Here is a 21,475-nt window from a genome sequence, read left to right on the forward strand (position 1 = left end):
TTAAGTTCGTACGCTCTGCTTCGGTGGCCCAGGGTTTCGCCGCTTCGAATCCTGGGCATGGACATGGCACCACTCTTCAAGCCATGCTGAGGTGGCATCCCACATGCCACAACTAGAAGGACCCACAACTAAAAATACACAACTATGTACCTGGGGCATTGGGAGAAAAAGGAAAAATAAAATCTTTAAAAAAAAAATGCACAGATCCTAAAGATTCAGTTCCATGATTTAGATAACCACCAGCTAAAGCAAGAGACAGAACATTTCTGTCATCCCAGAAAGAACCTTCCTTCCTCCTTCCAGGCAATCGCTCCCCAACCCAGAGGCAACCACTTTCTAGTGTCTATCAATGTAGATTAGTTTTGCTGTTACAGAACTTCATTAAATAGAATCATACAGCATGTACTCTTTTTGTGTCTCAAGTTTTTTTGCTCAACATGATGTTTTTTAAGATTCATCCCTATTGTCTGTAGGGCTGCCTTATGACCTTCGTGGGCCCCAGGGACTTCTTGGGCCCCTTCCTTCCTAGAAAATAAAGTTAAAAATTATATCTTATAACTGTGTTACTTTAAAGACAAATATATCCATATTACATAATAAAACATTATCTTCAACCTAAAAGTTCATTTTTTTCCTTCTGATTTTAAAAGAAATTAAAACATCTTCGTGAGCCTGGCACTGTGCCTACTGTGCCAAATGGGTAAGTCAACCCTGGTTGTTTTGTGTATCAGGAGTTTGATTCTTTTTAGCGCTGAGCAGCATTGCATTGTATGACTATCCCTGATCTGATTGATCATTCTCCTGTGATGGACCTTTGGTTTGTCTCCTGTTTTGGGCTGCTATGAATAAGGCTCCTATGAACATTCTTGTACCAGTCCTTCTGCTGACATATGTTTTCATTACTCTTAGGTAAATACCTAGAAAAGGAATGACCACAGAGTTTGCTAAGGTGGATGTACCATTTTATTCTCCCCCTCACTTGGTATCATTAATCTTTTTATTTTTAGTCATTACAGTGAATGTTAGATGGTCAAACGGCTCCTTGTCTTTCTTTTACCAGCAATGACCTGAGTTTTATCAGACCACATGGCTGTCCATTTCGATTCTAGATTTCTCAGCACCACTTGCAAGCTGATGTGACCATGGGACAATGTTTTAGCCAATGAGCTGCAAGCAGAGATAATATGTGCATATTTGAATCACATTTTAATAAGGAAGCTACTTGTTTTCCCTTCACTTTCCCTTTCCTCCTTTCCTTAGGCCAGAACGTGAATGCGGTACTAGGGAGCTAGCTCTGACCATGAGGGGAAAACACCTAGAGGATGGCAGAGCAAGAAGTTGGAACCTGCGTCCTGGATGACTTCACAGAACAGAGCCACCCTCCCATCCTGGACTGCCTGCCCGCTGCCAGGCAGTGGTAGGGAAGTAAACTTCTGTCCTGGTGGAGCCACTGTAATTTTAGAAGCTTAGCCAGCATTTTGCTGAATGTAAGCTCCTTTTAGTCAATCTTGTTAATGGGTACTTACTGGTTATCTAATGTGAGCTAAATACTGTGCTAGGCACTATAGATTTTTCAGAGATGAATCAGATACCAGATAAATTTACTCTCACGTGAGAAGGCAAGTCATGAATACTTGGGGAGCTCAATAAAAGCACACGTTAACATTATCAAACATGCCTGAAACTTTCATAGGATAGCACGTGCTAAATGCCAAATGAGTGAGCAGACCAGAGATGGAACTCAGAGAAAGACAAACCCATGGCTTCTCTTCTCTGACAATGGGCTGGCAGCAAAGCTCTGAGATAATGTGACACTTACTAGGCTACTAAGTCAATAGGGCAACAAAAATTCAGGAAGGGCAAACAGGAAGGGAACAACATGAGGGAAAGAGGGAAAATAAACACAGGGAAGCTGGGTAGCATGGAAGACATGCTGCCAAGTCCAAGTTTGATGGTACCTGGGACTTAGATGAAGTCCCTTTGTTTATCTTGGCCTCCATTTGCTCTTCTGTAAAATGGGAACTGTTTTATTACGTTCATTTTGCTCCAAGGCCCCTCATGCTAACTTGAGTAAAGATGGTGAATACAGTTAAGGATGCACATAATATGTGAGGGAGACAGAATCTCAGAGAAACCTGAAAATAGGATCAGACCTCATGGAGATGGGAATGGGAAGAGTTCTGTAATTAGGTCAAATTTAGGGTCTTTAGGATCAGGGATCCACAATCTTCACTTTAGAGCTGCATTTTTAGCTACACCTTAATTAAGACTCTTTTTTTTTTTTTTTGGAGGAAGATTAGCCCTGAGCTAACTACTGCCAATCCTCCTCTTTTTGCTGAGGAAGACTGGCCCTGAGCTAACATTCACGCCCATCTTCCTCTACTTTATACGTGGGATGCCTACCGCAGCATGGCGTTTGCCAAGCAGTGCTACGTCCGCACCCGGGATCCAAACCGGCAAACCCCGGGCCACCGAGAAGTGGAACGTGCGCACTTAACTGCTGCGCCACCTGGCTGGCCCCTAATTAAGACTCTTTCTGACCAACACCAACTTGCCAGCCATGTGAATGAGCCACCTTGGAAGCAGATCCTTTGGTGGATGTCAAGCCTTCAGATGAGTGCAGCCCCAGCCAATATTTTGACTCCTTCTTCATGATAGACCCTATGCCAGAGCCTACAGAAACCATGAGAGATCATAAATGGTTATTGTTGTTTTAGGCACTAAGTTTTGGGGTGATTTGTTAGGCAGCCATAGGTAACTAATACACCAGATACTGCTGATGCGGCTGCTCCAGGGACCACACTTTGAGAATGACTGCACTATTTTAACCCTTCTACTTAGCATGTGCCTGGCATATAGGATGCACTCAATAAATGTTTCTTTAATTAAAAAGAAAAAAAGACTTATTCTGTTTCAAGCAATTGAAACATCAACTCAAAATGTTTTGAGCAAAATATATATATATATATTTGTTCACAAGACTGAAAAATCAGTGTGTGTAACAGCCTAGGGCATAGGCGGAGTCAGGTGGTCAGCCCAGGGGGCTAGGACTCTGTCCCTCTGCCTCCCTTGGCTCTGCTCTCCTTCTTGTCGATCTTACTCTGGGACCCCACGAGATGACAAGGGCTGTGCAGGTCCAGCCCTTCACCCTCTGTTTCAGTCAGGGTCAAAGGTACGAAAGAGACAGCACCCCAAGTGGGTAATCTGAGGAAAGTGGAGTAAATGGATGATGTTTAAAGAGCAAAGGGCGGGGAGGGGATAGGTTACCAAAACTTAGAGAGGGCTGTCTCACTGGAACTAGGATCTTCAGTAGAGAAATGCAGCCAGTTTGCAACAACCCCCCAGGGGAGGAGTCGGGGAAGAATACCCCAGCCTCACTCTTCTCCCTCCCTCTGATCTGCTGCTGATTCCCCACATGGACTGATTTCCCCTAGAACCCAGAGGACCTTAGATTGTGCAGTTTTCTTTAAGGCATAGAGCAAGGGGGAGAAATGGAGAGAGTGGATTATTCAAGGGATCAAATGCATCCTCCCAGATTCAAGTCCAGCAGAAAAGGGCACAATTGTAAGCAAAAGTCCCCAGCTGTGTCTCCTTGGTTCTGATTGTGTCTCCTGGCCGTCACGTGGCCCACGGAATGAAACCTGGGTCGGGCCAACTCTTCCCACACACCTGAGTGTAGGTGAGGAGGTAATGCCCCAAGGAAAGCAGAAGTCACTCCTATAAAAACAAAGAAGAATGGATGTTAAATGGCATCTAAAATGGCCATACTTCCTCCCCATTTATTATCCCATTTATTCGTAAATATGTATGCTGGATAATGCATTTGCACAGGAGAGCCATAAATAAATGTAGCAAGACTAAGATATCTAGCTGGGCACAGAGAGTTTGGATTTGGTAGTGGTGTGTGTTTGGAAGAAAATTTTGCCATATTCCCATCACAGAACAATACAACCATGGATTGCATTCAACAGATTTAGTATATCTGTCATGTTCTTTTTTTTTAAAGATTGGCACCTGAGCTAACAACTGTTGCCAATCTTTTTTTTTTTCCCTGCTTTTTCTCCCCAAGTCCCCCAGTACATAGTTGTATATTTTAGTTGTGCGTCCTTCTAGTTGTGGCATGTGGGACGCTGCCTCAGCATGGCCTGATGAGCAGTGCCATGTCCGTGCCCAGGATCCGAACCAGCCAAACCCTGGGCCGCCAAAGCCGAGCACACGAACTTAACCACTCGGCCACGGAGCCGGCCCCTGTCATGTTCTTGACAGTAATTTTTTTCCCTTTCTGAAAGTTGTGGGAGTGGAGAGGTGCTGGCATATGTGCCCACGTGTTTCCTGCCTCCATGCTAATATTTTTTCATTTTATAGTTGGAGAAACTGAATCACATATCTGGTAAGTATTTGATCTAAGATTATAGAGTTAAACTTTGGTGCCAGGACAAGAACCTGGATGACAAAATACTTTGTGATTCCACTGCAATTCTAGAATCTTCTTCAGGAAAACATAGTTCCTCTTGTTTTTAACTGATTATCCTATATTTGTTGTATTATCCAGATTCCCTAACATTTTTTAGTGTGTTCTCTCACTGATCTACGTTGAGGGAATAACCTATGCAAAGGCACTGTGGTGGGTGGGAGTATGGCTGGTTTTGAGGGACCAAAAAACCAAGATGGCTAAAACAGAGGGATGAAAGCATGGGTCAGGGGTAGGGGAGAGGACAATGGAGAGGCAGTTAGGGGCCAGACTATACAGGACCTTATAAATTATCATATTGTCCACACAAATAATCCATAACCAACCTATGAATCAAAATTGGGGTAAGTATTAGGAGCCTGAGTGAGGATTATAAACCAGGAAGGCCTTAGAAGGCGTTCTGGAGAAGCATGGGTTTCAGTACAGACTTATATCTTTTTAGAACAAAGAAGATACATTAAATACATCCAGAATGCATTTTCATCAAAATTTCAAAGAGATATTCAGTTGCAAATTAGCAGGTCAACATGACCCTGATGTCATGAAAGGGCCTAGCCTGGGTGTTACCAATGGGGCATTGGAGGGGAAGCAGCATTCTTCTCTCAAGAGAGTGAGTTCTTTACTTTAACGGGTAAGTAGATGTACAATGTACGTATGGCCATAAGTCAGGACTTTTAGTTCAAGCTGAATCAGTTTTGAACTTGAATAGTTCCCCCATATAGCTAAATGTGTGAAAATTTCTTGTCAATATATAATTATTAATCTTAATTTTTAAAATTTTGTAAACTTGATTTCTTTTCATTGTATTTTTTAGTGGTTTTCTTCAATTTAAGGTAGTAGCATATTACCTTAATTGCTATTAACACATTTATTAGTACTTATTAGTATTAACATATTTAATAAAGTGTGTAAAAGTGAGGAAAATTTTCAAATTTATTAAAAACCTTTTTTTAAATAGTAAGTACAGGTGAGTGTATAGTACACATGGGACGTGACAAATTCATGGAGGTGGTATTTGAAGGTGTAAAGTTTGGGGAACACTGGTGTGCTGTCCCTTGTCCCCTGGCTTCAGGTTGGGTTTGGCCAATGGCAGGCACCGCAGGAGATGGAAAGGGGGAGGAGTGTGAGAGTAGGCACTTCACTCCCCCACCTCCCTCCCTGCAGGGTTCCTGTGGGTTCCCCCTCTGCCAAAGGGCACAGCTCCCGCTGGCAGCCCTCCCTTACAGCTACAGGTAGTCTCCCCAGGTTCCAGCAACCCCTTCCTCGCCTCACCTCTTCAGAGCCAGGTGTGGCAATACCTCCCTCCTGCTGCTGGCACTGGGACACAGCCCATCCCTTGCTGGGTTTCCTTAACCTTGCCCACACCCTCGTAAATCTTCTTTTATTAAACTCTCCTCAGTTATACCATTTGAACACGCTATCATTTCCTGCCAGGACTCTGACCGATATACCTGATCTGGTGGAAAGCATGAATTTTGAAGTCAGATAGAAGTAGATTTGAATCCTGACCAGCCACTTACTAGCTGTGTGACCTTGGACAAGTCCAGGTAGATAAGCACAGTAGTCATCACCCCAGAAGAGGTCAGGCACATCTATCTCACCGTGATAGCCCCAGCTCTTGGGGCAGTGTTTAGTACTTAGTAGGTGCTCAAGAAAATATTTTGCATAGATAGATTTCTCTATACCTTATAAATGAGATCTAGAAGGACTGCAAGAGATCAACTTGTCAACATTCTTTCTTTGCAGATGATGCCCAAGGATAAGGCGTGACTTGTGCAGGTAGCGAGGCTCAGACATGCTCTTTGATGGAGGAAACACAAGAAAGGTAAAAAAGGGAAGAAAATAGGTCAAGGGAGTCCCTGCCAAGGGTGCTCTGCCCCCACCCCACATCCTTGCAGAGCCCATCTCCTTCCCCTTGTCACCCCATCTCAGAAGACATTCCCTTCTGAGGGAGGATTCTGTTAGATAGCATGTCTTCTTTCCAACAAAGAGGAGGCAACAGGAGGGAAGGCACAGAGAGGGCCTGAGGGTCCCATGCAGAAGACAGTGAAGGAGTGCCACATGGGGACAGGGTTTATTCGAGACAGGGCTGGACGAGCAGGGAAGCCATGGATGTCCTGAGCCCTGTAAGTCAAGAAGAGGTGATGCAATGATGTGCTATTGTCCTAGGGCTACCAACACAAATTACTACCTACTGGGTCGCTTACAACAACAGAAATGCATTTTCTCACGGTTCTGGAGTCTGCAATTAACTGTGGGCAGGGCCATGCTCCCCCAGAGGCTCTGGGAGAGAATCTTTACTCCCTTCTTCCAGCTTCTGGTGGCTCCAGCCTTTCTTTCCTAGGCTTGGCCACAGAACTCCAATCTCTGCCTCTGTCTTCCCATGGTCTTCTCCTCTGTGTATATGTATCTTCTCTTTTTTCTCTAATAAAGTCACTGTCATTGGAATTAGGGCCCACCCAGATAATCCAAGATGATCTTATCTGGAGAGTCCTAATTACAGGTTTGTAAAGACCCTTTTTCCAAATAAGGACACATTTACAGGCTCCAGGGGTTAGGCTATGGATGTATCTTTTGGGGACCACCATTCAACCCACTATCCATAGGATAGCACACAGTACAAATGTTAGTCAGATTTTAAGCAAAAGAATTGCTTGTTGAGCTCTTCATTTCCTGTATGATGATGAAGCTGGAAGCAGTGTGCAGAGAGGCGATAAAGACAGAAAGAGGGCTTTTGGTTGAAGCTCTTGCCAGAATAACCTATGAGATGAAGGCATGGACCAAAGCATTCACTGCAGGAAAGAAGAGAAGACAATGCATATGAAAGACCTTATACAATAGCTATCATCCTTGGTTATTTGAAGTTCTCTGCAACAATATGGAAAGTGCACAGAATTTTAAGTTGTAAGCACCAGGTATAAGCCCCAGCTTGCACATTGACTAGCTGTGTACATTGGGTCAAGTCCTCAGTTTTAGTCTCCTCATCTATATCTTGGGGGTAATGGCAAAACAAGCTTACTGCACAGATTTATGGCAAAGTTCAAATTAGACACCATATCGAAAGCAGTATAGGCTGGTAGTTGAGTGTCCAGGCCATGACCTCCGTCCGCCTGATCTGAAATCCTGGCTCCGCCATGGGCTAGCTAAGTGAGTTTGGGCAAGTTCCTTTCTATTCCTTGGTTTTCCCATGCATAAAGTGTGAATGATAATAATGACCTAACTCATGGAGTTTTTGTTGGAAGGTTAAATGAGATGATCCCAATAAAGCACTTACATCTAGCACATAGTGAGCACTGAGTAAATATTATCCTATTATGGGAAAGAGCTTTGTAAACATCTAAGTTCTATGGCAGTGACTCACAGTTCTGACTACACATGGGCATCTCTTGAAGCTTTGGAAAAATAAAGATGCCTGGGCCTTGCCCTAGATTAAATGAATCAGGATCCATAGTTTTTAAACCTTCTCAGATGATTCTGCTGCACAAAGAGAAATTCACCATGGCAGGATGTGTTAGTGGGAGCCATTTCCTAACAACATCCATGAGGAGACCAAACATAGTCTATACCTCAGGGAGATCATAGAGTGGCCTGAAGCGACCTGGGCTCCATGTCTCCGATTTTTGTGTGTGAGGAAGATTGGCCCTGAGCTAACATCTGTTGCCTATCTTCTTCTTTTTGCTTGAGGAAGACTGTCGCTAACCTAACATCCGTGCCAATCTTCCTCTATTTTATGTGGGATGCTGCCGTAGTGTGGCTTGACGAGTGGTGCTAGGTCCACGACTGGGATCTGAACCTGCGAACCCCAGGCTGCTGAAGTGGAACACACGAACTGAACCGCTATGCCACCAGGCTGGCCCCTCACCCCTCCTTCTTTTTTTTCAAAGTACTCATATAGCACTTAATATATGCCAAATACCATTAATCACTTTGTATGTATTGACTCATTTAGTACCCACAGCATCCTTATGAAGCATGAATTATTGTTATTACGGATAAGCAAACTGAGGCACAGAGAGGTTAAGCAGCTCAGCACAAGTCACCCAGTTAGAAAGTGGTAGAGCCAGCATTGGGACTGCAGTCTTCTGGCTCAAACAACTATACCAAACAGACTCTCTCAAAGCTACAGTGTCCCATAAAGCATGTAACCTCTCTAAACCCGTTTCCTAATCTGTAAAATGAGGATTGTGACATTACTTACTTCACAGGGGACTCGTGGAAATTAAGTGAGACGCTGCAGGGAAAGCACTCAGCAATGTATTTAGTACCCACTAAGCACTAAAAGTCGGCCATTATGATCAATAATTTAAACATTATCACTAGTTATTCAGTTTCATGGAAATACAATGCAGTTTGCAACTTCAGCCCAACTGCGAATCTGAGCCTGTTTATCCAGCTGCTGGGACAGGGCTGCTGATTCTAGACAGCGTGGGATCTGCCACCTGCACTTCCCCCCCCCCCCCCCCCCCCAGCCTCTGTCTGTTTCCCGTGGTCACGTGAGAGAGTTTGATGGCGACCAGGGGGACTGGAAAAGCTAAAAGGCCTACTTCTCTAGTGAACAAGCAACTAGCTCTGCAAGGCATTGAAGAAGGAGCAGCAGGCTTCGAGGGCCCCTTTAAGGAAAGGAAAAGTGAGAACAGAGGGCGAGCTTTCTTCTTCCGGGGAGAGCTTCCTGCCCTGTAACTGCTCCAGACATTCAGAGCCGTGGCCTGAGGAAAAGAGGGAGAGAGGTCAGTGAGGCAGTGGTGCCAGATAACACTCGTGACCCCTCCAGAAAGCACAGACACACATTCTACAGGTCGTGTGAGTCTCTAGGAAGAGGACCTGAAGGAAATTCAAACTAAGGTAAATTACAGCCCAGCAGAACTAGAGAAACCCATGCAAGCACTGATTGAAGTAACATGCAGAGAGGGAAAACAGAGTTTAATCCGTAAGAGACTGTGTGTTTGTGTCTGTGTGTGTGTTCTGTGTGTGTACAATGTAGAAAGTAAATCCAGATTCAGTTTCACGTCTCTCAACTTCCGGAAGCATCGGCACTCTTGATAAGTTTCGGCCTCGAAGCACCAGAGGGCGCCAGAGAAGGTGGAAATGTTTGTTTTCCTGGAACCACTCAGTGTTAGAAAATCCTTCTGATCTTTATATAGAAGGATGCTTGCTATTAGTTCTCTTGATTTTTAAAAGTGAAATGACTATGAGCATAAGTTTATTGGCTAACACTCTGGGGCAACGTGGGTTGTTCACAAGTGAAAAGCTGAAATAAGTGACCATGTTGGAGATGCAGAGGTAAAGGAGACTGTTAGTGATGAATTCATTCATTTGTCAAACGCCTATTAGTTGCTTTCTGTCTGCTTGGGTGTGTGTTAGGTGCTGTGTTAGGTGCTGTGGGTACAGAGATAAATGAACCTACAATTTTCCATTGAACCCACGGGTAACATCAAAAGTCAAAATTTTCATAATGCTTTATTTTTTTTCTTTGCAACTCTCATTATCCTCTTCGCCTTTTCCCTCATTATTGTCCTCGGAGAAAGTCTGGGTAATGGTTAAGCACAAAGGCTTTGGAGTAAGATGGCTGGGCTTGATTCTCAGTTCTTCCACTTTCTGGCATTAACCTCCTGGTGCCCTAGTCCCCTCGTTTGTAAAATGGGATGATTATAGCACCTACTTCACTGAGTGCGGAGAAGATTAAATGAGATAATCCGTGCAGAGTGCGTGGAGCCGTGTCACATTTAAGGGCTCAGAGTCTAATTCTCATTCAGACACTGCCCATCCTTGGGAGTCCAGCTGAAATCATAGATTGAGAGGTTGGGTCCCAAGGCATTTTTTAACGTAATTATGCAGGCCAGTAGATTCTTTGTTTCCATCATTTGCAACTAAAAGAATCCTGACTGGTACAGCAGCTATATCGATTTATTTCTTAATTTGTGTCAGTTACTGTGCTCAGTGCTTTCCATATCTTACCTGTCTTATCTTTCAATCTTCGTGATAGGTCTATGAGGCAGAGGTGAGATAGATACTAATGTTATTCCCATTTTGCAGATGAGGAAACAGAGTAGAAATCACCACACGACTCATCAAAGATCACACAACTGATAAATGAAAGACTCAAGATCTGAATCCATTTCTAGTCTTACTCTTACTATAAAACTGATATTCCCAGAAAGGATACAAATACTCCCTGGCATAACACATTTAAAAAGTATGACCTCGGGCCAGCCCAGTGGTGTAGTGGTTAAGTTCGCACATTCCACTTCGGCGGCCCAGGGTTCGCCAGTTCGGATCCCAGGTATGGACATGGCACCGCTTGGCACACCATGCTGTGGTAGGCATCCCACGTATAAAGTAAAGGAAGATGGGTACGGGTGTTAGCTCAGGGCCAGTCTTCCTCAGCAAAAAGAGGAGGATTGGCAGCAGATGTTAGCTCAGGGCTAATCTTCCTAAGGAAAAAAAAAAAAGGATGACTTCTATCATTTGTGGCTCCAGGTGACAGTGGCACATATCCACACCACTCGAACCTACACTGACTTCTCCTTCTCCTTCCTGAGTATTGGCCAGGGTCACTATAATCAGAGCCACTAAGTTTATCCCCCAATGACCTACTATGCTGTCCTATTTGCTAACTGCCTTCTAGAATGAACATCCCATGAAGGTGGGACTTTGTTTTGCTCACTGTTATTTCCCTGACACCTAGGACAAAGCTTTACACAGTGTAGGAGCTAAATAAATATTTGCTGAATGAATGAATGAACAAACATGGGTTTAGCTTTCCTTGACCACTTTGTACAACTTAGAGAGCAGCACACTTGAGAACATTGCACACTTGATAACATGGGTCAAAAATCCTTTTTTATTTGTTTGTTTCTTCCACATTGTCACACTGTAGGAGCTAAATACACACACACACACACACACACACACACACACACACGTGTGTGTGTTGACTGATAAACACATCAACTCTACCTTTAACATGAGTCGTTCCCTCAGATTCCAGATTAGGATCGTATGAGTGCCTGGTTAGTACGTGGAAACTGAGTGTGAATGTTTCCAAACTCTGCTCTAGTCTCCATCCCTAAGGACGAGATGGGGTCTACATTCCCGGCACTGTTGTGATGGGATTGGCCCCAGCATGGAGCCTAGAACATCTGGGGTCTCATCCTAGCGTTGCCCCTTCCCAGCCATGTGGCCTTGGACAAATCCTTTAGCCTCACTGAGCCTCCATTTCCTCAGGTGTAAAATAGAAATAATCTCCCAGTTTTTTGTGAGGATCAAATTATATGGTAATAAAAAGACTGGAAAACCAAGCAAGATATATAAGGAAAGACATAAATTGAATTCATAACATTCCTGGGTAAAATAGTTTATAAAATCTCTCTTTTTTTCTTTCTTTTTGTGAGGGAGATCGTCCCTGAGCTAACATCTGTGTCAATCTTCCTCTATTTCGTATGTGGGATGCAGCCACAGCATGGCTTGATTGTCGGTGTCACGATGCAATGTACACACCAGGATAGATGCAGAGAGGGCTGATGGCCACTCTGAGTTTATTGTAACCAGCGTTTCAATATATACATAGCTTACATCTGTTAGACATACACAGGTGTTCTGGATGAAATAATTAGCAAATGCCAAGAATTCTTAGTGATTTCTCAAGGAGCCCTCCCTCGGCATCTGTTTTGATATTATCATGTTATTGCTGTGCTCGTATATTTTTATCTCGGAGCAGGCAAGGTCTCTTGGGCAACAGTCCCTCCTGCTCCCGCTATTGGTATCATTTCTCCATCTGTGCCCCCGGGCGGCCGATGCCTGTCTTAGGTTGCCTCCCCCTGGAGGTCTTACCCGTCATTGGCTAACCGGCCTTCTCACCTCCGGGTCACAGTTTGTTGGCAAGCTTTTTCCAGTGATTATTAACCCTTCCTGTGTCAGGGGCAGCTACATTTCCCTGCTTTTTGTTTTTTAAAACAAGGAAGGCGTCATGTTGTGCTGAGGCCAGAAGGCCCATCATAACCAATGCTTGCTCTTGTTGACTTTGTTGTTTTTTCAGGGAGCACAGCAGATGTAAAACATAAACTATTAACATGGATAATATCAAAATCACACCAGCATTAACAAATATGCATAAATTGAGGCCTGAGAACCAATTGGAGGGCTCTAGCCAGTGTAACCCATTCTCAATGTCTTGAAATATTTGTTGAGAGAACACCTTATGTACTTCTTGTAACTGCCTCTCTAACCGAGCTTGTAGCCCAGTGATGTCATTGGCCAGGGAGGTACTAAATGCCCCCTGTAAATGTTTTTTATTTCTTGCCAAGATGTCAGCGAGCTATTATACGGTAGGGGGGTAACGCATTGCATGGTAAATTGCCAGTCACATTTTAATTTCATATGCATATCTAATGCATTTTGCTGCTCTCCCAGCCACTCTACTGCTGCCTCTAATGCCTGCAATCGTGACATTAGCCCTTTATCAATATCCACCTGTGTCTGTAATTCTTGAGTGACATTTACCAAGACGGACTCCACCTTATGGGCTGTTTGAACACTGTTAACCAAGGCAGTAGTAGCTGTAGCAGCTGATGCAATGATAATCACCGCAGACACAATGAACGCGATTAGCGTAGCCATAAACCGCTTAGGGCATAATTTTCTCATGGACCCAAGGAGGATATGTAGAGCATGCTCTTCGGACCATGTCCGATTTAGAAAAACAGGTAACCAAATATGTGCTCTTCTTTTTAACACCATTACATAGGTCACATTCAATGAGGTTACGTTATAATGTGTTAAACAATCAGAATACCAATATGGGGGAGAAATATTAATTACATACATACTAGAAGATTCTTCAATAGTGGGGACATTTTTTCCCCATAATAACACATAAGGATGCGTGGTACAGATCATAACGGTATCAGAAACATTTTGAATCAGAGTCAATGAATAATTGCCACTTGCATTCTCATATTTACCATGGGACAATCGTCGTGATATAAAGGCAACCCAATTCTCCATATTCCTTTGTGAAGTGGGCTGCACACTGTCTCATTGTGAGATAGTTGTAAAAGGGGTCCATATAGGCCGTGTTCGCTCCATGTTATAGGTTTCTGACTTGATCTGTTGAAGGCCCAAGTATAACTGTCACTCAAAAGATGTCCATAAGGTCCCCAATCCAGCACGTTGGCCCCAAAGATGTTGCCCCACCTTGGATATGCTGTACGGCAAGGGGACCACTGTACTGAGTAATGTTTGTAACGCCAATCAGTTTTTGGACGGCAAATTGGGATGGAAGGAACTTGTGTGACATTACTTTTGTCTTCGTAAGATGTTGATATAGCAGTAATGTATGTCAGATTGGCTGCCTGTTGTCCTTTCTTAGGTTGGTAATACAAATACATTTGTTCCTGAAAGGTGACACATGTTGTGCTTTTGTTTTGATAAACCATACAAAAAGGTAAATTGTTAGCATACATCACCAGAGGTTCTTCTCCCTTTTGGTGCAGGCCTGTATGTTGTTGTGGGGGTACCCAGGTTCCTCCTGTCCAATCAGAATCGTTAGAGGACAAAGGGGGATCGGCATGCCACCAAGTAACTGGAGTAAAGAGAGGAGGATTAGGAATAAAGGCCCAATATGTGAGATTTTCATTCTCTGAAATCACCTCAACATGCATTAGAGAAGAAAAGAGAAAAAAGAAAAAAACTGATTTACTTATCCGTTTGTCCATTTTCTGGTAATTCCAGAGCAGGCCGTGCACGTTTTGACGGAATCCACTCAACGTTTATCTGTCAAAACACAAAAAGCCCCTCTCTTCCAACACTTAACCATAAAAGGGCCCTCCCAGATATCCGTATAAGGACGTTTAATCCACACTTTGCCAAGATTTTGTGTCAAAACAGATGTGTGTAATGCTGGCCTTTGTTGGGCCATATGGTTCTGAGTTTGACCCATATATCCTTCTGCAGCTGGTGTGCCATCCTCCGCTAGATTCAAAAAATTTAAAGTAAATAAGGCATGATTGAGAATACCTTGCGGATCATTCTTATAATACTCATTTCCCCCTTTCATTTTTTGTAAAGCAGCCTTTAGCGTTCTATGACATTGCTCAATAATAGCTTGTCCCGTAGAATTATAGGGGATGCCAGTTTTATGGATAATATTCCAATTTGCACAAAATTGGCGGATAATTCGCGCTGAGAACTCGGGACCATTATCAGTTTTAATGCATGTAGGAGACCCCACGAAAGCAAATATAGCAAGCCAATGACGAATGACTTGTTTAGCGGTATTTTTTGTATGTGCCAATGTGAAAAGAAATCGAGAGTGAGTGTCAACAGAAGCGATAATATACCTGAAACGTCCAAAAGGTGGAAATATTGTTGTGTCCGTTTGCCAAAGGTCATTGCTGTATAGTCCACGAGGGTTAACCCCATCAGCAGCGAAGGGAGAGGTAGCTAGGGAAGATTGTTGACAGGCTGGGCAACCAGCAATTATTTGTGCAGCGTGTCGTTTTGTTAAGTGAAAGCACGAGCGCAGGGCTGGAGCATTGCAATGATGTAAGGCATGAAACGAACGTGCAGCTGTAAACGCAGGAGTGAAGCATTGGCTACAACAGAATCAACAATAGCATTCCCTTGAGATAAAGGACCAGGAAGAGGAGTGTGAGAGCGTATGTGTGCAATAAAGCAGGAGTGAGTACGCTGGGACAATAATTGCTTGATTTTCAGAAAATGAGTGAAAATATCTTGTGTGGTTTGATGACAGTTTAAAACGGAGAGTAAAAGCGGGACAGCATTAGCTACATAAGCAGAATCTGTAAGAATATTCAAAGGAACAGAAGGAAAGGCGCACAGGGCTAGATATACAGCTGCCAGTTCTGCAATTTGAGTAGTTGAATGTCCTTGAGAGACTTTGGTCTGCCAGTCATTATTAGCAAACCAAGCTATACCGGCTTTTCCAGTTTTTCCAGAGCCGTGAGTGAACACGGTTAATGCATCAGGAATAGGCTGGGAAGAGATAACCGAGGAGAAGGTAAGTGGAGTTTGTGTACAAAAACGAAAGAGTGGATGGGACAGGGATTTAAAAGAAATCTCACCCACATAAGATTGCAAAGCCATTTGTATTTGTGAACTGATCATCATAACATGATCAAATTGAGAAGATGTGCAAGGTAAAAAAATGGTCTGAGGGTCAGCACCTCGCAATTGTAAACACCGTAAACGTCCCCTCTGAATAACCTCCGCTATTCCATCAAAATGTGTATAGAGTACCTTAGCTGGTGTGTGGGGCAAGTATATCCACTCCAAGCATTTTATAACCTTGCCCGCTTTTTGAAAGACGATACCAGTAGGACTCTTAGGTGTGTTTATCACATACAGGCGGAAAGGAATTTCTGGATCAAAGCGATTTAAAAATTGGGAGGTTAGAGCCTTGTTTACTAGGCTTGGTTCTTGTTTTGCCTCAGGGGTAGGAGTGTGCGTAGAAAAGGGGGAAGAGTCACCACGTAGCAAGGAAAACAAGTGACTCAGAGAATGTGTCGGGATGCCAAGAAAAGTGTGCATCCAATTGATATTTCCTAAAAGCTGTTGCAATGTAACTAATGTTAAAGTATTGGGTATGGAAATAGAGGGAATGCACGGCTTTACCAGGTGTCTATCAATCATCAATCCTAGAAATTGCCAGGGGGAGGTAAACTGTACCTTATCTTGCGCCACAAGCAGGCCTTTGCCTTTTAGCAATTCAATTAATTGTTGGTATGCCATTAATGATAAATTTTTAGTTGGCGCTGCTAATAAAATATCATCCATATAATGGTAAAGTTGTATAGTAGGGTATTTGCTTCAAAAAGTTAATAACACATCTCCTACCAATTGTTGGCATATGGTAGGACTGTTTTTCATGCCCTGAGGCAAGACCTTCCACTGATATCTCTGGGGGACCTCTTGTTTGTTATAAACTGGGACAGTGAATGCGAGCTTTTCCCTATCAGCGGCACACAAAGGTAGAGAAAAGAAACAGTCTTTAACGTCAATAACAACAATTTGCCAATTCTCAGGTATTAAAGAAGGGTTTGGCAATCCCTTCTGTAAAGCCCCCATAGGTTGCATGACAGCATTAATTGCCCTCAGGTCCTGGAGTAATCTCCACTTTCCAGATTTCTTTTTTATCACAAATACTGGGGTGTTCCAGGGACTAACTGAGGGTTCAATATGGCCCAATTTTAGTTGCTCCTGTACCAGCATCTTTAAAGCCTGTAATTTTTCTTTTGGAAGGGGCCACTTATCTATCCATACAGGCATGGTAGTTTTCCAATGAATAGGTATGGGAGGAATGTTAATAACATCAGTGACCCCTAGGAAAAAAGCTTAACGTTTAGAGATAGTTTCCACTGACAAAGCAAATCTCGCCCCCATAGGGAGTATGGAATTGGCACAACGTAGGGTGTAATTCGGGCAATTCTGTTTTCAGGTCCTCTGACCTTGAGTACGTGATCACTTACCTCAGGCGTCATAAGTCCCCCTACACCTTGTACAGATGCAGAGATTTGTCTTTTCGGCCAATGGGGAGGCCAAGTGGGGGAGGCTATAATGGTTTTATTGGCCCCAGTATCCAGGAGCCCTTCAAAGGGAATCTCCTGTATGTATACTGTAAGAATGGGCCGATTTAATGTTAATGGCTGTATCCAGAAAGCACCGTTGCCAGTGTGGCCAAAGCCACTGGCCCCCCTCTTGGCAGTGGAGGCGTGAGCAGGGGACAAGTAAGGTATTAACATCAACTGAGCTATCCTCGTAAAAGCTTCTATCACATAATAACTAGATGAACGGACCATGATTTTTATTTCACCTTGATAGTCAGCATCAATTACCCCTGGAATGATGTTTAAGCCCTTCAAAGCTGAACTAGAGCGTCCCATTAATAACCCAAAATATCCTGATTGTAAAGGTCCCCATACATTGGTAGGAACAAGAAAGGTTTTGTCAGCACAATCTATGACGACTGTTTCTGAAGCCATGAGATCCACTCTGGCACTTCCTGACGAGGCCGCCACTAAATCATTCACATAGAGTCGGCCTGCTGATTGAGAGCTCCCCAAACTTGGTTTTTTGGGGCACTGGGGAGTGTGCCCCGTTTCCAGTTTCCCGAGTTTCCCGATGCAAAGTCACAGTTGACCAGATTACCATCTACATCAGTTTTAGAGCGACATTGATTCGCCCAACGGAATCCCCTTCGGCACCGAGGACATGGTTTAGAAGGTGGCTTCTTATTAGCGGCTGGCCCCCCTTTACCAGGGATATCTTTTGGACCGGACTTGCATTGTTTTGCACGATGTTCAGGTTTTCCGCACTTAAAACAGGCATTATCAAAAGCACCTTCAGGCAGCTGGGAAAACGCTGCTGCCATTACTTTGGCCACATGACTATGAGTTCCTACTTCCTGACAGGCTCGCAGCATATCCCCTAAGGTGTGAGTTCGCCCTTTAAGGTGAGACATAGCAGACTTGCAATCAGCATTAGCATTTTCAAAGGCTATTTTCAACAGGCTAATTTGAGCTGCTTCAGGATGAGCTATTTGTCTCTCAATTGCCTGCTGGAGACGGTCAATAAATTCTATGTATGGCTCGTTTGGCCCTTGTCGGACATTCACAAAGGAATTGGTGGCTCTGTCTGCCCCTGAAGGGGGAATTGCCTTCCAGGCTGCTAATGCCACCTCTGAACATTGTCTATGCAACATTCCATTTGCCTCAGCTTGTGCTTGAGGTGTCGCGTATTGGCCGACCCCCTGTAACATGTCGGCGATGATTGGGAGAGGGGGGTTTAAAGATAGATTATCCATAGATCGGGATACAGATATCTCGTTATACTCAGACCTGAAAAGAGTATATTCAGCATGCAACAAAAGAGTCTTTGCGAGCAAAAGCCAATCACAGGGTAGCATACGATAACTGGCTCCCAGTGCCTCTATCATCCCAACAGTGAAAGGTGACTGCACTCCATTCTCTCTAATGCTCTTTTTCAGCTCCTTAAACACCCCAAAAGGAAGGGATTCATGTTCTCTTCGCCCATGATTGACCATTACGGGGAAGGCACAGGAAAAAACATCAGGATCTCCACGATTTAATCCTTCCCGAAGGCAATTATGAACCACACTATACTGCCTGGAATCAACATACGGGGCGGGTGGAGTACAAGGAGGAGCAGTAGGCAAGACAGGAGGGTTCTTGAAGGCGAAACGCCTCTCTAAAGGAGGGGGGAATGGTAAATCATCATCGTCTGAGGACGTTTGTTCAAAATTTGTCTGAGACTTACTAACGGCCTTTTTAAAAGAGTCTCTTGGTGGCCAGCAAGGTGGAGGAGTCAGTGGCGGCGCCTCCTCAGCTTTGCCTGAAGGGTGCTCGGGTGAAGAGGCAGATTTTTCCTCATCCAATAGATCTGACAAAGGGAACAGCGCAGTACGTACTGCTCCCCAAGTCGTTAAGATATGTACATCCTTTAAAAGGCCATGCTCAAAGCAAGACTTTAGTGCCTTGCCAGCCCTTTCCCACAACTCAGTGTCCAAGGTGCCATCCTCAGGGAACCAGGGGCAATGTGTAGATATTGCCAGCAACAGCTTCTGTAACTCGGCGGGAGAAACCGAAACTGAAATTGCCTTCAGCAGCCGCTGAAGTGTCTTAAAGTATAATTTCTGCTGGGTCGTCAATTGTTGGCCCATCGTTCTCACGGCGTGGTGCCGATCTTGGATCACGTCGGGGTCACCATATGTCAGTGTCGCGATCCAATGTACACACCAAGATAGAGGCAGAGAGGGCTGATGGCCACTCTGAGTTTATTGTAACCAGCGTTTCAATATATACATAGCTTACATCTGTTAGACATACACAGGTGTTCTGGATGAAGTAATTAGTGAATGCCAAGAATTCTTAGTGATTTCTCAAGGAGCCCTCCCTTGGCGTCTGTTTTCATATTATGTTATTGCTATGCTCGTATATTTTTATCTCAGAGCAGGCAAGGTCTCTTAGGCAACGGTCCCTCCTGCTCCCAATATCGATACTGTTTCTCCATCTGTGCCCCCGGGCGGCCAATGCCTGTCTTAGGTTGCCCCCCCTGGAGGTCTTGCCCGTCATTGGCTAACCGGCCTTCTCACCTCCGGGTCACAGTTTGTTGGCAAGCTTTTTCCAGTGATTACTAACCCTTCCTGTGTCAGGGGCGGCTACATTGATAAGCAGTATGTAGGTCTGCTCTTGGGATCTGAACTGGCGAACCCCAGGCCGCTGAAGCAGAGTGCGCTAACTTAACCACTATGCCACCAGCTGGCCCCTTAAAATCTCATTTTGGTGACCGAATTTCTTATATTGATTGGCTTGTGTGGGTAGGACAGGGTTTGGCCAACTGCAAATTGGAAGCAATTTAGCCAAATATGATTTGGAAGAAAGCAATTTGGTTGAAATTAAGTTGGTTCAGAGGACAATTTGGTCAAAGTGATAGTTCGGTGACAAAAAACCTTAATTTTCTTAGTTATTGGTTGTACAGAAATTGGTTATTTTGGGTTACTTTGGGGAGAGAGTCTTTTTACCTATTTTAGCATTTTTGTCATTTTAAAGAATTTCTCAGAGTTTCTTTTTCCTGCTGAAGTCATTGTGAGGAGGCCTTTGAGTTGGGTTTTTCATCAGTTTGGACACTTGTCAAACGTGTTTCCTCTCAGGAGATGTGATTAACATTGATTATTTATTTATAACTGGGAATTCAAAATTGAGTAATTGTAAAAACGAATTACCAGAACACAGTCAACTTCTCAGCTCGATAAATATTGCAGTTTCCCTTTCAAACATTTGAGCTCTTGGAAACTGGCTACTTTTGGGTCTTTTTACTACTTTTATGCAATTTACTATTAAGAGAGAGCAAAGACCGGGGAGAAAATACTGAGTGCAGGAGAGGAAGCATTCAGGATTCCAGCGTGGACAAAGACACCATTATCTGCTAAGAGCCTTCTAAAACCTCAATTTAAATTGAAAACTAGCGGGCGAACTCAACTGTTGAAGTGGAAGAGGCAAGACTGGGGCGGGGGAGGCGGGAGTAGTGGCCAGAGGGATTTTAATGGCCTTGATGCTGTAAACTCGGTGGCAGGCACAAGGGGGCAGTGCGGAGCTGAATATCAGCTCTCACTGCTGGAAATCTCAAATCACGACAAGAAGGAAAGGAAAAAAGCGAAACTCATAGAAACGGAGTAGAATGGTGCTTGTCAGGGGCTGAGGTGGGGGAACGGTCAAGGATGGTAAAAGGGTACAAACCTTCTATAAAACGGATGTCTTGGGACACAGGGTTCTTGGGAGGATTCAATGAGACGAGGCATGTGAAGCGCCTTAGACATAATAGCTGCAGCCTAACTGAGAACGATTATTACCGTCATATTTTATTTTCATAATACTTACCATTTCCAACAAGACGAGTAATATACCATCTGATGACAAGAGCAGACAGTTCATTTTCATCCTTGTCATGGGTGAAAAGTATAATTAGTTTGGCCCTGCCACATTCATTCTCATGCTGAAAAACCGCTTAATGAGTAGGGAGATCGGTATACTATAACCCATTCGAACACAGACATTAGAGCTCCCGCAGAGCCACAACAGATGAAAATGTCCTATTATGTGTTAAGATGATGTGAAAGGCTTATGAGTAGAACCCAGCAAGCCAAGAATTCGTAATCCCATTTTTCTTGTCAAATCCCAATACTTGATCCAATAACAATAGTAATGATAGTAATGGTTGTCTTTATTTTTCCAATCGACAAGATTGCCAGGGCTTAATCGATGAAAAGAATTCACCTGGGCATCCAACAGTCATCCCGCCATGATGTCAGTCGTAATAAATCACTGTGCTACAGATAAATCCCTCAGCAAGTAAGTGTGGGCTGGTGAGAGTTTGAAGAAAGGAGCATAAAAGACTGGAAGGAGTCACTAAAGATCCCTGATCCCCTGGAAATTATCACGTGAGAATTTAACATTTGATAGCAGTAAATAT

At 43.8% G+C, this 21,475-nt stretch overlaps 1 long non-coding RNA gene across 2 annotated transcripts in view; it reads left to right on the forward strand.

The window, feature by feature from the left end:
* Positions 1–9,001: 9,001 nt before the first annotated feature.
* Positions 9,002–21,475, forward strand: part of LOC124225188 (uncharacterized) — a 67,778-nt gene continuing 55,304 nt past the window's right edge. For both annotated transcript variants that reach the window (XR_006885031.1, XR_006885032.1), the window contains exon 1: positions 9,002–9,313. This is a non-coding gene — a long non-coding RNA (uncharacterized LOC124225188). The remainder of the gene's footprint in view (positions 9,314–21,475) is intronic.

This window comes from Equus quagga, chromosome 14 (genome assembly GCF_021613505.1).
Source record: "Equus quagga isolate Etosha38 chromosome 14, UCLA_HA_Equagga_1.0, whole genome shotgun sequence".
NCBI lineage: Eukaryota > Metazoa > Chordata > Mammalia > Perissodactyla > Equidae > Equus > Equus quagga.